This window comes from Heterocephalus glaber, unplaced genomic scaffold (assembly GCF_053883595.1).
Source record: "Heterocephalus glaber isolate CG9 unplaced genomic scaffold, H.glaber_assembly_v1.0 deba00001481, whole genome shotgun sequence".
Taxonomy (NCBI): Eukaryota; Metazoa; Chordata; class Mammalia; order Rodentia; family Bathyergidae; genus Heterocephalus; species Heterocephalus glaber.
In genome coordinates, this window is record NW_028258317.1 from 49,036,366 (window position 1) to 49,053,425 (window position 17,060).

The 17,060-nt window shown below is 38.4% G+C and overlaps 1 protein-coding gene and 1 long non-coding RNA gene across 11 annotated transcripts in view; one reads left to right on the top strand and one right to left on the bottom strand.

Moving 5' to 3' along the window:
• The window catches only part of LOC147825942 (uncharacterized), a 122,301-nt gene that overhangs the window by 65,742 nt on the left and 39,499 nt on the right, over positions 1–17,060 (top strand). The gene's annotated exons all lie outside the window — the stretch shown is intronic.
• Smarca2 (SWI/SNF related BAF chromatin remodeling complex subunit ATPase 2) overlaps positions 1–17,060 on the bottom strand; it is a 226,474-nt gene that overhangs the window by 22,609 nt on the left and 186,805 nt on the right. The window lies entirely within an intron of this gene.

A 17,060-nucleotide genomic window follows, 5' to 3' on the forward strand; every position in this document is an offset into this window, starting at 1 on the left:
TCAAAGATACTATTGATCATCCGCATCACCTCTCCTAAAGGAATATTTGTCTACCTTCTGCTATTGCTATTTGCAGTATCTTACTGGAGAGGAGAGACCACGTAAAACTGACCTGTGTAATGAAGAAACCAAACAGCTCCAGAACTCTTAAGCCTCCTTGGGGGGGAATTAAATTGTCACTGGGATTTAGGCCATGTGTGAAAAGACATGCTATTTGCTTTCAGGCATTGGTGCTTTGTGTCATAAAAAATCAGACAGCTAGGGCCAGGGATGTAGCTCAGTGTTGCCTTGCCTGCCTGGCAAGTGTAAAGTCCTGAGTTTGATGCCCTGTACCAGGGGGAAAAAAATCAGACAACTAGCACTGAAAGGAACCCTAGAGCTTTTGCCATCCTGGCCCCTTCATTTGATAGATAGGAAACCTAGGCCCAAACAGCTGAGTGATGTCCTAGGGTCACCAGAAACCGGAAGCATTAGGACTTGAATCTTCTGACTCCTAAGCAGAAAGCCTTTCATCACCTTAGCTATTTCTACTGAATGTGTGGAGCTTTGTTGGATGGAGGCAGAGGGACAGCCCTCCTCTATTTTTAAACCCTGAGGCTCCCACCCAGAGCGGCTGAGTGGGGGGGAGGTGAGCAGCAGCCCCTTTATTAGAGCAGGGTGGATGCTTCAGGGAACAGCTCTTTGGGGTGTGTAGCATCTATGGGAGGAAGGAAAAAACTGTGGCTTTAGCACATCAGCTTGGAGAGGCTTTACGATAAATTCCTGATCAATCAAGCTCGACCAACCGGAAGAGCTCAGTGGCAGTGAATACGGATGTCTTGCTCATTACTGTGGTCTCAGTGCCTTGCATGCTTGTTAATGTATTCACCATATTAGTGGAGCATACACAGTGGACATGCCAGGCCCATGCTAAGTGCTGGGGAGAAAAACAGGAGCAAATACTGTTGATGGCTTGGTCCCTATACTTTGTGGTAGAGACAGAAAATCAAATTGTCACACAAATGTAAAATTACAATATAATGAGAAAAAAATGTAGATTGCCACACATACATCATTTATACATATGAATATGGATTGAAAAAATGAGGCAACATAGCGAATCGTTGTGGAAAAGAACTTGCCAGACTCACGCTTTAAGTTGACTGTAGGATGTTTTAAAAATTAAAATGCACTTGTGTCAGAAGTCAAAACAATGGCCACTCTCCTTCTAGGAAAGTGTGTAGTCCCTGGAAAGTGACGCTTCTGGGAGGATGCTTCTGGCCATGGTTGGTTTCTTGATCTGAGTGCTGGTGATGTGGATGTGTTCATTGTGTAAAAATTCACAGAGCTGAAATTTTAAGTTTAAATTTTCTGCATTTTCTTTCCATTAAGAATTTACCCAAATTATATCTGTGTAATATTTTGGTGTTCATAGATGTACATTTGTAAATGGCTATAGTGTAAAATGCATTAAACGTGTACATAGCTATGTGCCAGAGTCATGGACTGGCAGTAGGGCCTCACTTTTTCAGAGGAACTGTCAAGATCTCTGAGTGGGGAGATTGGAACTGAGGTCTCAAGGATGAAGGAGGTTCTGTGTGAAGAGGGAGGGAGAGGAGCATGTGCAAAGGTCATGTGGCAGAAGGGGAACTGAAACGATGTAGATCAGATGAAAAGCTGAAACTAAGACAGTAGAGGAGAAGTAGATGGGCCAGGCAGTTCACGGCAGTGTTGGCCACATTAAGAATTTTGTAAGAACCCGTGGTTAGCTCCTGCAGTGCTTTCAGTAGGAGGTGCCATGATTAGGCTTGCTTTTCAAATAATCCTTATTACTTCTTTCTGGAAGATGGATCTAAGGGGCAAGTGTGAATGGGGGAGAATTGTTCAGAAGCTAATGCATAGTAGACCAGGACATTGGCGGTGAATAAGTAGATGAAATGGTTTCAATGGAAAAATCTCAAGATATGAAACAGTAACATATGAAGACTTCTAAAGAAGTATAAGTGAGAGGGATGACAGCTGTCAAGAATGATTCTTAGTGATTCATGAGGAGAGAGCCCAGGGCTCACGTGCAATAAACATGCACCATATGTGGCTGAAACTGGCAGGTGTCCCTGACCTGTGTGACTGCGGAACCCCTGTGATGCTCTGGATCTGGGGAAGTGGCTCCCAGGTGAATTTACCAGCTCAGCACCCTGCCTTAAACAAATTCTTTGGGAAATTGCTTTCACTGTGGTCTATTCAGCCATGTAGGTTAATAAGCAGAGCGCTAGTCAGACACTAAACCTATAATAAATTGGTATAGAAAGCTGCAGAATGAGAAGATACTTCTGAATTTTATTCAGTTTCAGTTTCACATTCTTAGATACCACTTTTAAGTCAAAAGCAAAAAAGCCCATAGCTGATGCGGTTCTTGGGAAGAGAAAACGAAGTTGGTAAGATTTTCTGAGATCTCACTGGGAAAGCACAGTGTCCTAGAAAGCCAATGTTAGAAGGAACTGGGGTGGGAACCACCAAACTTAGGGGTGTGTTAAGGGACTTTGATGAGGAGAAGTACAGGCTTGGAGAGTCAACAAGTATACCCTACATGCCCCCAACTCCTCCAGCATTTTGGGGATATCTTCTTCCCTTTTAGTGCCCAAATAGCATGAGTCTGAAACATCATCTGGAAGTGTAATTTCCCCCTGATTCCTTACCCAAAATATTTCTGGAACTTTCCCATAATGTATCCCAATGCCACATACCTCTCCTGGCAGCCCTATTGCCTCGTGATGCTGCAAGCTGGTATTTGCAAGTTTGATGGCTGCTGTTCATCTTATGTGTGAGAATTGGACCCTTCTCCTGAATTTGAACATCACTCAGTTACTTGCCCATATAAATGCTCTTTTCCCAATCCTGAATACTGGCCCATTCCTTAAACTCCCAAAACACAAAAAATAGCAAATTGTAATATTTTAAGAAAATCTGTTGAAGGCGTGGAAATAAGTAGAGGAATCACAAGTAAAAAGGAAAGCTTCAGATTAGACACAACATGTTACAGGTCCAGAGTTCTCACCATAGGACTCTTTTCTAAGGCTTTCTCTCTGCTTAGGGCCCGGCAGATCCCTGTATTGTAGAGACCAGCTCAGCTCCTCCCAGCTAGATCATTGCCACTACACCTCTTTCAACTGGAGCCCACTCTGAGCTTTGCAGATAGAGGAACAAAAAGTAAAGGGAGGATACTTCAAGTTTCTAGTCGCTGTAGCATGTAAGGACCTTGAAAGTTACTGCTCTATCCTAACTACGAGTAAAAAACTGAACAAACCAAGCAATTAGAAGCCCTTCTTAGACCTGTCAGAGATGTGAGGTCACAGGAAAGCTGCTCCCCTCAGAATAGGAGATGTGGGTAGATACAAAGAACTACAATGGAGGAGTAGAACCTCTGAGCTGAGGCCTCCCTGGGAACCACTCCTGGGCTAGAAGAGCCTGAAGTATAGTTGACAAATTACCAAAGGCTCAGTGTGGGCAAGTCTTGAGTGTTAAAAACTCCAAGATAGCCGATCGTAGGGCGAACCGCACATTTTTGTGAGTTTTACTCCCCAAAAACTTGATTCACAGTAAATATCAGATAAAAACCCCCACTGCTACTGGCAGGAGGCAAAGGAAAGTCATTTGAAATATGTCAGAGCAGTCTACTGTTAACAAGGACTGCCCAAAGGAAAGGCCATTTTACCAGAGCCTAAACTAATGAGAATTTTCAGAGCCTATCAACCCTAGGGGAAGGGAAATATCCAACTGTGGCCACCGACAGCCTTTGCACACCACCTGTAAAGAAGGGACCCAGAAGCACTAGTGAAGATGCAGCCTGGAGCCAAGGCTCACCAGGAGGCTAAGATTAATCGTAGGACTACTCAGGGCTGCAAAATGCTTCCCTCCTCGCACCCCACCTTTGCATCACCGCAGGCCTCTTCACCACAGCTCACTTTCTCTAGTCTGGCTATTGGGAGAACAATTACAGGCCATATTAAAGGGCAAGTAACATGGTTTTAAGGACACAGCATCTGAAAGAGATTCTGATATGGCAGGGGTGTTGGAATTATTAGGCTTGGGATTTAAAATAACTGTGAAAAATATGTGGGAGGCTTTAATGGGAAGATAGCATATAAGAACAGGTGGACAATGGAAACAGAAAGATGAAAAGTCTAAGAAGCAAAAAGAATTACTACAGATTTTTTTAAAGACTCATAGAAATGAAGAATGTCTTTGGGCAGGATATGGCTGCAGAGAGAATCTCTGAACTTGAGAACTTTTAAAATAGAAACTTCCAAAATCAAAAATGAAAAGGGAAAAACATTATCCAAGAACTGTGAAATAATTATATCAAATGTATATCTTAAATTTAATAGGAATTTCAGAAAGGGGAAAAAGAGAAAGGACTAGAAGAAATATGTGAAGCAATGATGACTGAGAATGTTTTCAAATTAATGTCAGACATTAAATCACAGATCCAGGAAGCTCAGAGAACAAGAGAACACCAAGCAAGAAAAATGCATAACAAAAGCAACAAAAATTCCTCTTGGTGTATTATATTTACCTGCTAAAAAGAAAAGAGAAAAATCTTGAAAAAGCCAGAGGAGAAGGAGATCCTACACAGGAACAAAGATAAGAATTAAAGCAAACTTCGCAGAAACCATATATGAAAGATGCAAGTAGGGCAAGGGATGCAGCTCATTGGTGAAGAGCTTCCCTCAAGTATGCAAGGCCCTCAGTTTGACCTTCAGCCCTGAGAAAGAGGGAGTGGGAGAGGGAAGGATTGAGGGAGAAAGGGAGAGAAATGGTAAGATATCAAAAGCTCAAAGAGAAAAACCAAACCAAAAACAAAAACCAAATACCAGCCTAGCATTGTGTTCCCTACTGCTATAGTTTTAAAATAGTATGAAATTACTACTCCAAGGATTCTTGGCTTGGAGACGTGGTCTTCAGTGTGACAATATTAAGAGCTGGTGGCACTTCTTAGGAACTCCTTAAATCACTGAGGATCTGAAAGGATTAAAGTACTTTTTGTGGGACTCCTGAGTTGCTGTGCATGAGAGGGTTGTTAATAAAGGACAAGCGTGGCTGGCCAGCAGCCTCTTTGACTTTGTGTCTCACAAAGTGATCTCCCTCCCAGACGCACTCTCACTTAGGACACCACGATAATGATTGTAGAACCAAGCCAATGCCAGCACCAGGCCCTTCGCCCTTCAGTCTTGTGAGCTAAGCAAACCTCTCTACTTTATAAAGGAGCCAGTTATAGGTTTTTCCTTATAGTAATAGAAAACAGATGGATATACCTGAGAAATTATCCTTCAAATGTAATGGAGAATATTTTTCTAAACAAAATTTAAGAGAGTTTGTTGGAAAGCTCTTGTTGTAAGCTTGTCTTACAAGAATGTTACAGTTTTTAGAGATATAAGGAAAGTAACATAGGCCATAAATTCAGTTGTATATTTTTAAAAGGAACAATATTGGAGAAAGAAAAGCTGAAAGTAAAATTAAACTTTTATTTTTTCATTCTTTTTTTTTTTTTCTTTTGGTACCAGGGATCGAACTCAGGACCCTGTGTTATAACATTTTAGTCAAAATTATAAGAGTAACATATCATATTAAGTATACTTATATATAAATATATATTCATATAGTTCACATACGTCCAAGATTTTGTTGGCTCAAGTATAAGTGAGATGAATGATAGCAGTGATATAAAGGACAGGGATAAAACTTGGGGTCATTTTGTTATTATATACCTCCCATGAAGTGATATGACCATTTAAATTTGGCGTTGTATTAGTTAAAAGCGTATATTGCAGACTCTAGAACAATGATGGCAAACCTGTTAGTTTTCAGTGATAACAAACAGCCTGCTGTGGTATGTGTGGCATAGGTTCATCACATTTGCTCTAGGGCAACCATTACAGTGGTATAAAAATAGTATAAAAATGTTAAAAAAGAGAAAAATGGGATCATTTAAATTGCTCTGTTAAAACCACAAAAATAGAGTAGAAAACAAAATAAAAACAAAATATAAAGGCAGTGAATAGAAAACAGTAACAAATATGACAGATAATAACCCGGCTATATCAGTGAAAATCTTAAATGACAATGGCCCAGGTACACCAATTAGAAGACAGAGATTATTCCAATGGATCCAAAAACCACACCCAACTATATGTTGTATATAAGAAATGCATTTTAAATATTAAGATGCTTATAGATTAAAAGTACATGGATAGGGCCTAGGATTTAGCTCAGTGGTTCCACCGTCTGCCCCGCAAGTGCAAGGACCTGAGTTCAATTACTGGTACCAACAAAAATAAATAAATAAATGGATGAAGGATCAAAATGCATAATAGATAATGTGAAATAGGAAGAAAAGGTGCGAAAGGGAAAGGTAAGTGGGAGGGGTAGGGGAAAGGAAAGAAGGGAGTGGAATTAACATGAGAAAAAGAAAAAATAGAAACAAAGACTTTGTAAATAGGAGAGGAGGGGTTGAAGGGAGGGCAGGGGAATGGGGAAAAAATAAGAATCAAGAGAGATTATGTAAAGGTACAAATCTCTAATGATGAATGTCACTATATTGTATACCTAAAATGTACCAATAAAATTAATTTAAAAGTAAATGGATGGATGTGATCATGTGAAAAAGAATCTGAAAGAATAAAAATATTCCTACCACTTTAAGAGCTTGTACCAAGTTTGCAGGTTATGCAACTACTATTTAAAAGGCAATCATTTTCATATATAACAAGATTAAATGAAAATAATTTGAAATTTAGAGAAGAATATTATGTACATTAGCACTTCTGAGAGAAAAATATTTAGGGCTAAATCTAAGAATATGTAAAAGATCTATATGAGGAAATTTAACAGGGCTTTCAAGAAAAGAATCAGAGGGCCAGGGATTTAGCTCAGTGGTTCCACCGTCTGCCTCGCAAGCACAAGGTCCTGAGTTCGATCCCCAGTACCAAAAAAAAAAAAAAAAAAAAGAATCAAAGAATAACTAATTAGAATTCCATGTTCATGGATAAAACTCTATATTGTTAAGATTTCAGTTTTTCCCAACTTTATCTATATGATCTCAGTCTAAATCCAACCAAACAATTTTGTGGCTACCCACAAATTCTGAAGATTATATGGTAAGGCAAATGACCCAGCATAGCAATGTTGATGTAGAAAAACAAAGTTGGAAGATGCTACCCAATTTCAAGACTTAATATATAGCTACAGTTATTAAGGCAATGTGGTATTGATTAAAAAAATAATAAACAACAGCAGATAAATACCTGAGCTCATCACCACTCTGGTGGGGCAACTCTGGTCATGATTGACATGATCTTCTAGAGATCTCCAGTGGGACTATACTCTGGTGGCCTGTAGTCACGACCTTCTCATGCATACTCATTGCACTAGTTTTTTACTTCCTGTTTGAGCTTCCCACATTTCTGCCAGTGTTACTTGGGTCCTACTTACAAGCAAACTCAGTTTTTGCTCAGACCTACTTCCAGAAGAGCTCTACTAAGTCTGTAAGGAAAACAATGAGAGCCAGCAAAGAATGGCCTTATTGAATAGCTATTGACTAGTAGTCAGGTACAGCCAAGTAGATAAAGAAATAAGCACCTCATAATATGGTAGCTGGTGAGAGAAATGAAAATTCTCAACAGAGGAATAGATCTATGTTTTAATAACAAGCATTGCAATCTTTTCTAAATAACTTTTTTTAACGTGCTGACAACTGACTTTGAGGCCTGCCTTTAGCATCTGAGTAGAATAGCATAAGTTCTTCTTTCCTTCACCTGAACGTCTCCAGGATATCTCTCCCTGCTATGATCACATGGTGATCTGAGAATAAGTCCCTGCTTTCTTTGGCCAAAAAAGTCTGAGTTCTTTCATTTCTCAAACCTGTCACGTAGGATACAATGTCCAGAATTCATGAGTCTCTCTAATCTCTTGTCCCTGAACTTCTGTGGGTATCTACAAGCTGTTATTGAAAAATAAGGTGAATGATGGGATAAGTGTGTTTGAAGCGAAGTGGGTGTACTTTGAGGGGGATGAATGACAACGGGTCTTTTACGGTAATACATTTTTAAAATTTAAATATTCACCATATATTTTGACCACCCTTGTATCAGATCATTTCTCCCACTTTAGATTCTCTGCTTTCTTTTTTGGTTTCTGCTGTTAGCCCAAATCGAGGATTCTCTAAAAATGGTTTCTGTGTTTTTACTTCACATTTGCAAGGACAGGAGAATTTCATTGTCTCCACTGAGTCTGTGCCTTGATCCATTTGGCTGTGGGCAGAGGGGCGGCTACCCATAATCACCTCTCCAGTGGACAAAAGTTCAGTTCCAAGTAGATAGGTAGGGGCTAACAAGACATTTATAATACAAAAATTGCAATCTTAATGTCAAATGTCTATTAACCAGAATATATATTTTTATGAATAAGGAATACTATTAAAGTGACTGAAGCTATTTGAAGATTGTTTTCTTAAGTAGAAAACCATCCCCTTCAATTTCTTCATTGGTAAATGTGTGCTGACCTTAGCCAAAATAATAGCGACATTTAATTTTACTTTGTATACCATGTTGGCTATAATAATTTTCAAGTGTTTCTCTGTTTTGCAGACATTCATATTTCCTACTTGTTTTCATTTACTACATATTGAAAGAAAAAAGTTGAGACAGGCACAAAACATTTAACAGTTTATTTGAGTGAAGAATGATTCATGAAGTAGGCTTTCATATAAGTTAAAATTAAGTCAGTATTATCATTTAGTAAAGAGTTAATGAAAAGCCTAAAAAAATCACTATCTAATAAACATTGATAGTCTTTTTCAAGCACTTGCATATTATCAAGAAAGATAATTTTTAAAACTTTTAGTGAAAATAAAGGCTAGAAGATGTTCAGAGAGTTCCACCTAGCAGTATGAGTAAATTAGCTTTCAGATAAACCGAGTAGAGAAGTCAGATTGGCTGCAGATATACATCGGCCTTATTTAGGGCATAAATGATGAAGCCTTTACCTTATTTGGGCATGGTATGATGAGATCATTGCCCGTGATTGGCTGAATCCTCGATGTTGTGACTGGCTGAAATCAGGCTACTTGTTACAAAAAATACACTGTTAGTTAGGTTCTGACTTATTAATGTATTAAGTTACCACTGCAGTTTGTTACAAAGGAACTCAAAGCACAGTGGTAGACTTAAGCCTTCTGCTTATTTAACAATGTATTTAACAATGAATTAGCATGCCTTATACAATACTCTGTTCTTTGTTTTGTTTTGTTTTGTTTTGTTTTTGAGACAAGGTCTCCCTGTGTAGTTCAGGCTGGCCTGAACTGTGTAGCCCAAGCTGGCCTTCAACTCATGGCCATCCCCCGCCTCAGCCTCTAGAGGGCTGGGATTATAAGTATGTGCCACCACACCCAGCTTCTGTTCTTATTAGAACGAAATAACTTTTGTGGGCTGAATTAATGATAATATGTAGGATAATGTGAGTCACTAAATCATAGCTTCTCTTAAGGTTCAGTTGTAGAACTTCAAGCATATGGGATGGGGGAGAGGCTATACAGCCATATTCCAATTTATTTATTGTATTGCTAAGACTTTTTAAACCAGAATATTCTTTCCTGTGGATAAGTTTTGTCTCTGAGGTTGGTAATAAACTATCTTAAGATATTTGTGCCCTTCTCTTGATGTTCATCTGATTAATGTCTTAGGTCTAGATTCTACGCACTTAATAAAGAATAACATGCATGTGTCGGGAGGCAGCTTGTCAGAGGGATTAAAAACAAAGAAGGGCTCTGGCACCATACTGTCTGCTGGAATCCTGGCACTGCCACTTTCTGAGTGACCTTGCACAAAAGTTGTTTAAGCTTTCAGGCCTGACTTCCCATTTATAAAATAAGAATCACAATGCTTTGCCTTGTAGACTTATTTTGAAGATTATTTCTAGAGCACCAGTTGGATTTATGTTTACTACATAGTAAAGCCACAATCAAGTTAGGAAGAATTATCATTTAGGAGAATGTAGGTCAAAAGCCCAAAAAATAACATATCGCTAATGAACATGGACTTTACCATGTATTTGCGTTTTATTAAAAAATAGAATTCTTAATCCATGTAGTGAAAATGGAATCTACCTGGAAGGTGTGTCCTTGGACACACTGGGATAGTTTATAAAAGAAGAAAAATGGGGCCAAGGATTTAGCTCAGTGGTTTCGCTTCCTGCTGCGCCACCACAAGGAACCAAGTTTGATCCCTGGTACCAAAACAAAGAAAGAAGAAGAAGAAAAGTGACACTGAGTATCACCTACCCTGCCAGAGACTTTATGCTCATTACTTCATTTATTCATCCAGGTCACTGTGATTCTATCCAGAGCTCTGTGGCTCCAACTCTCATCATGGCTCTTTGCCTCCCAGATAAAATGCCTCATCTTTCTCCAGGAGACTGTGTAAGAAGGCAGGACCACAGCTTTGAGTCCACCCTTAGTTGGCATGATGTGTGAGCTCTCTAATCCCATCTCCTCCTGTTTTTATCTTAGCTTTCTTTTTTGCCCTTCTGGGCAAACTCTCCTAAGATCAGCTCAAGTTCACTAAAGTGCCTCAGGGGCCTGGTCCCCCTCTGTGCACCCTTGGGCTCTGCTTGTGGCTGGGGCTCTGTGTTCCAGGCTGAGGCTGCTTTACCTGCCAAGCCTACTGGGAAGGGCTGAACCACCAAGTGCCTGAGCTTGGATGAGCAGGAGCTGAGCACTAGGTCTTCCTGGAGTTGTTTCCTTCCTCTTGCTTTTGACTTGTTTTCTACCAGTGAGACAGAGAAGACTGTAGCTCCACGGGAAAGACACTGAAATCTCACTGTTAATTTGGGTTGGGGAGTCTTCCCTCTATTTTCAAATTTCAATGAAGCAACTATCTTCTAAAAAAGACAGATCAATTTGGGGCTTCTTTTCTCTACAGACTTGTTCCATGGAGAGCTGTTTCGGTGTATGACCCAGGAGCAACTCCATCTGTGTCCATGAGTGTTACCAAACACTCCCTAGCATAATAGCCAGGTTAAACAAAACATCACTGACAGATGAGGTTGCCCAGAGGTGTTGCTATGGATTTTTACCACCTTCCTGCTCCTGGGCTATTTAATTTCATTTATTTGTACATAGTTTATAAGCAAATATCCTAACTACTGATAAGTAGGATAAAGTAAACAAAGTATGCGAATACTGGTCATACTCATTAGCAAAGGTTTTTCTTGCAGTATACTCATTGCTATGTCTGGGTGTTTAATAAGTTGGACAAAGTATCAGGAAATTCTACCTCCCCCACCCACTCTTTACCTAGTGAGGACTAATGAAATGGCACTTATTGAATGACACATCCATTATCTGGTCCCATTGCATCTGGGAACCTAGTCATGCAATTTTCTTTCTTTAACTGTGTAACTCTGAAGAATGTTTTAGTAGTCCTTCTCAGACATTCTCAAGTTATTTCACTTTTGAATAAGATTTCCTGTTCCCCTCCAGACACATAATCTCTAATCATTTTCCTCAGAATGAAGTTGACAATTCATTTGTCTCCTAAGCAATAAGACATGACTACCTCTGTGCATAATGAAGCGTTTCAGAGCCTGGATTTATTGTGAAGCACATAGCAAAACTAATTGCGTTTAACCACAAAAATCTAATCAGTGTAAAAAATTAGAATATAGACACTCATTTGAATGATAGCACCAGAACGGACTTCAGAGATCATTTATTACAGCTCAGCTTACTGATGGGAAAACTCAGGTCCAGAAAGATTAAGGAACTTCTGAAGGTCACAAACTACTTCCTGGAAAAGATGGTTCTAAAATTCTTCAGAGCTCTTTTATCTTTAACCTGCTTCCGTATATATTTCACATTTTTAAAAAGATTGAAAAGATTTTTGAATGCACCTGAAAATAAATTTAATTTTTGGAGAATATATGTATTTTAAATCTTATTATCTTTTGTGTAGACCAAATGTCATCTACACAAAACAAGACTTCTGCATCTCTCCCCAAGCTGAAGTGCTTTTTCTTTGTGAATTTTCATGTGACATCTTTACCAGTCACTTGCCTTATCCTATCATCTGTTACACTTATTTGTGTCCATATCTTATTTTCTCTACTAACCAATGAGCTCCTTGAGCAAAGTTTCTACCTCTTACAGCTGAATGATCCCTAAGTGTGTAACACAGGTTGTATCAATGTGACTGTGGAATCACAATCTTCTTTCTCTTCCCTGTATACACCCTGGCCACCTTTAAATTTTCAGTGTTGAATTCCACGAGTTTCTAAAATAATACGGATACTTGCATTCTGAGGAGAGAGTTTTCTGTTTGCTTTAAACTGGCAAAATCAGGCCAGTGCAGATGATGCACAGGAGCAGGTAAGTTAATAACGTAGTAGTACTGTGTTTCACGTCTTTGCTTCTGGCTTGCAGTAAATTCATGCAGGGTGCAATGAAGCTCAAACTGAAGCCCAAGCAAGTGGGGTATTTTAAATAAGGAGTTTAGATTTATTTTTCTTTTCACATGGCACTTTTAATGGAAATTTAATTAAAATTTACAATTTATTTTATTGTTGTTGCTTCTTAGGAATAACATTAAGATTCCATTGCAGCAACCAAGAAGAAAGTCAATAATTGGGCACTATTATTTAAAAGCCTCTTCTAGCTGTTTTATGTCTTCATGTACTCATTTGTTCAACGAATAATTATTGTACACCTGATGTGTCAATCTGTTAGAGAGGTGAGCAGAAAGGTGATTGTTACCTTCCTTCAGGGAGCTAATACTCATGGGCAAGAGTCAGATTGATGAATCAGATGGGTGAGCCAGGTAGAAAATACAGTTAAGATGTGATAGGTTTAGCACACAAGAAGGACTTTTACTCCATCATGGGGACAGCAGAGAGACTTTTTAGAAGCAGAGATATTTCAGCTGAAGCCAGAAGGGTCAGTGAGGTCGACAAGGTTGGAGTAGAAGTGATGGTTACAGCTCCAGTGGACAGCCCTGTGTGTGAAGTGCCTGAGGACAGAGAGAGGCTGTTTTAAGTACTGAGGGAAGTCCAGCAGCTAGACAGTTTGAAATGGCATCTCAGTGCCCACAGGGGCCGAGCATTATAAATAACCGAAGTGGGCCTTCTCAACCTTTCAAGAAAGAGCAGTCATGGCTTCTGCTGCTCACTGCCAGGCAGAAATACAGTACTATATTACTATATTTACAAATTTTCCAGCAGAAGTTTGGAGTCTGAATTTCTAGTGAGAAGCCTGCCTATTTTTAAATGTTGGTAATTACCTAAAAAAAAAAAAAAAAAGACATTTAAGACACTGTATGGCTCAGTAAAGTGACCTGCTAGCTGGATCCAAGCCATGGCTACCAATTTATAATCTCTGATCTAGAGCAACAATTCTCACTGTGGAATTGTCAGAAATGGACATTCTCAAGCCTCCCCCAGAGCTAGTGAATGAAAAGCTGTGGGGACAGAACACAGAAACCTTTGATTTAATAAATCCTGAAGTTTGAATGCTCCACGGCAGACATTTCTTGGGAATTGCTTGAAACCTGAATATTTCAAGGCCATACAATAACATTTAGTGAGGCCTTTCTTGCAGCCTAACCATGTTAAAATTCCCAATACAGTTTTGTCTCAGGTCTCCTCTCTCTCCAGCCCCAAACAAGATTTCACATCCTCCACTAAACGTTCAAGTGCCTCTCCCCAGCACTGGTGACTCTCCAGTCTCTGCCCCCACAGTACTTGGCTGTCACCCCTCTTCCAGTGTTCATCATTTTCACCAATGATGAACACAGTCAAGAAACAACGAAAATATCCCACCAATATGGAACTAGAGAAGTTATGATAATGTAGTGGAACACAGGCGATGATTAGAAAGAATGAGGCAGCTCTTTATTCTTGTACTTGAATGTTCCCCAGCATAAATTAAGCGCAAAAGATAAGGTAAAAGAAAATGCATACTATACTACATACAATGAGCATTAAGGAAAAATAATATTTTATCGACTAACACATTATCAGTTGTAACTGTTTCTAAGGAAGGAAAAGTAATGCTGATTAAAATCTTGGTATCTATGATATCGTAGATTGAAAGACATTACTGTCAAAGATGCAAAAAACATATGGGTTTAGTATATTTGCATTTGCTTGTGTGTGTGCAGGGGGTCCTCCAGTTATTTTCACATTCTATATATAGGTCCTTTGGGATCTGAGCTGTTCAGACTCAGGGGCTCCTCATACTGGATTAGCTACGTATTTTGATTAGAGAACTTTGGGGATACGTTATAAGCTGCTGAGGGTGGCCACAGGGTAGGGAGTTCACATACTGGCACAGTGTCTTTCTCTGGTGTGTCAGTATGTTTTATAAAGTTGAGTATGCCAGTATTTGGTATATATATGTGTGTGTGTATATATACATACATATATATATATAATTGTTATCTCTTCCTGTTAAATTGTTAAATTGTTTCTTTAACCAATATGTAATAACTTTATCTCTTCTGATAAGTCTTGGCTTAAAATTTACTTTGTCTGAAATTAGGATAGCTACTTTGCTATTTTTAGGGTGCCCAAATTACATGGAATAGTATTGTCCATTCTTTGATTTTTAATATGAGTTTGTTTTTGAATTAAATGTTTCTCATATGATGCATATTGTTGGGTTTTGTTTCTTGAGTCATTCTGCCAATCTGTGTCTTCTGATTAGGGAATTGAGAGTTATTACTGAGAGATATTGATTTATTTCTGTCCTTGCATTATTTTTTGTTTCCTGATTATTTTTCTTTTGCTTAGCTTCTCATTCTACTAGGTGTATTCAGTGTTTTTGACTGGTTGGCATTGTTGGCTTTATTGTCTCTTTCTAGAACATCCTTGAAAATGTTTGTAATGCTGGTTTGATGGTCATGAATTTCTTGAGATGCTCCTGGTCGTGAAAATACCTTCTTTCTTTGTCAATTTTTTTTTTTTTTTTTTTTTTTGTACTGGGGATCAAACTCAGGACCTTGTGCTTGCAAGGGAGGCACAGGCACTACTGAGCTAAATCCCTAGCCCTTCTCTGTCAATTAGTTTTGCAGGGTATATAAGTAGGGATTGGAAGTTGTTATGTTTTATTGCTTGAAACCCTTCACTTCAAGTCTTGCTGCCCTTTAAGGTTTGTATAGAGCAGCTTGCTGTGATTCTAATGGGTTTACCTTCATGTGATTTGTTGCCTTTCTCTAACAGGTTTTAAGATTTTTGTTCCCTGTGATGGATTTCTGGTACTCTGAATAAAAGTGCTGCAGAGGTTCTCTTCTGGTCATGGCTATTTGGGGTTCTATATGCCTCATTTATTTGTATGCATATTTCTTTCCCTGTAATTGGCTGGTTTTCTGCCATCATCTTTGTGAACAAGTATTTTTATGCCATTTGTGCTGTCTTGCTTTTTCACTTTTTCAAATTATTCTTTGGTTTGTCTGCATTGCATCTTCTAGCAGATATTGGAACCATTTTTCATGTGCTCTTGTTTTTAAGGTGTCTTTGAGTAATTGGTCTTTAAAGGCATTATTGTCTTCCAGGTCTGGAATTCTGTCCTTAAATTGATTCATTTTGCTGCCCATATTTGCAATATGATTTTTAATCTCCTGGATTTCTGACTGAAACCTATTCATGGACTTTTAATTCTTTGGTAACTGATCATTCATGTTTTGTATCATTTTGTTTAGCTCATCTAGATTTTTATGAGTGTCTTCTGAAAGTTCCTGCATATCTTTGGTTATCACTTCTATTATGTTTGGGTATATCTTCTCTGATCCTCCAGAGTACCTCTTTGATCTGTATCCTAATCTCCTCAGTTATCCTTTTGATTACTTCAGGCATGTGCTTTATGCTATTCTGCCCCTTGGTATCCCCTGGATTGGCTTTGGAGGGAGTTGGAAGTTTTGGGAGGCATTCTGTTGCCTTGTCTTCTCATGTTTCTGTTGTGTTGTTGTGTTTTGTTCTAAGGTTTGTTGATGCTAATAAACTAAAGACTTTGTTGCTATGAGATCTCTTTAGTTGTTTTTTAGTGATGTATTTTAGATATGACTAACTATAGTCCTTTGTCACAGCTCCAAGATCTGACCACTTTGATTAATTTGGGAGGGGAAGATGCAGTGTAATTAGCCCAACAACCAAATTCTCTAGAAATGTACTCTAGTATTGTTACTGTCACAAGGGTAATCTGAGTGTTGGTTTACACAGAAATAGTCAACTATGAGACCCTATTAATAGTAAGCAAATCAGCTAAAGTATTATTGTCCAAGACAAACTGGACATTAACATACCATAAGAATCAATTATTAACCTCCCTTAATACTAGAGAATAAATCCACAATTATGGTATAAACATTAAAACAACCCAGGTATCAACTTATAGCTTATAGATACATGTGACAGCTATATCTCCATTAATGGCAGAAAAGAATTCAACAGTAATTTTACAGAGTTAACTGTCAGAAGACTGACAAAGCTTTACATTTATACCATTAAAGACACAAGATTTGGAACTGGGGGTTACAAGAGGAGAGTTTTGAAACCTTAAATTCTATGGTATGAGGAGGAGAGAGAGAAGTGGTACAAAGTATCGTATTGGTGGGGGAGTAGAAGGATGTTTATAGAATTAGGTAAAGGTAAGAGAAAACTAATAAAGGATAAAAGAAAAAGAAAAAAGAAAGTATATAAAGAGTAAAAATATGAGAAAAAATTAAAAGAAAAATTTAAAGGGAGAACAGGAAAAAAAAAGAAAAAGAAGAAAAATAGATAAGAAACAAGGAAGAAGGACAAAGGAAAATTCCTCAAGCCCCAATAAACTAAGAAGAAAAAAAGCAAAGCCAAAACAAATCAAAACTAAAAACAATGCACTCACAAAAAAACAAAACTAAAAAACCAAAAACAACAAAAAAAGAAATTTCTTTTGAGATTTTTAACAGGTAGATTTTTTTTCAGGATCTACAGTTTTGGGGTGGTGTCCAAGTCAAGAAATGTCCCTGGTAACACTGGTAAATAAAGAAGTCATTCAGATC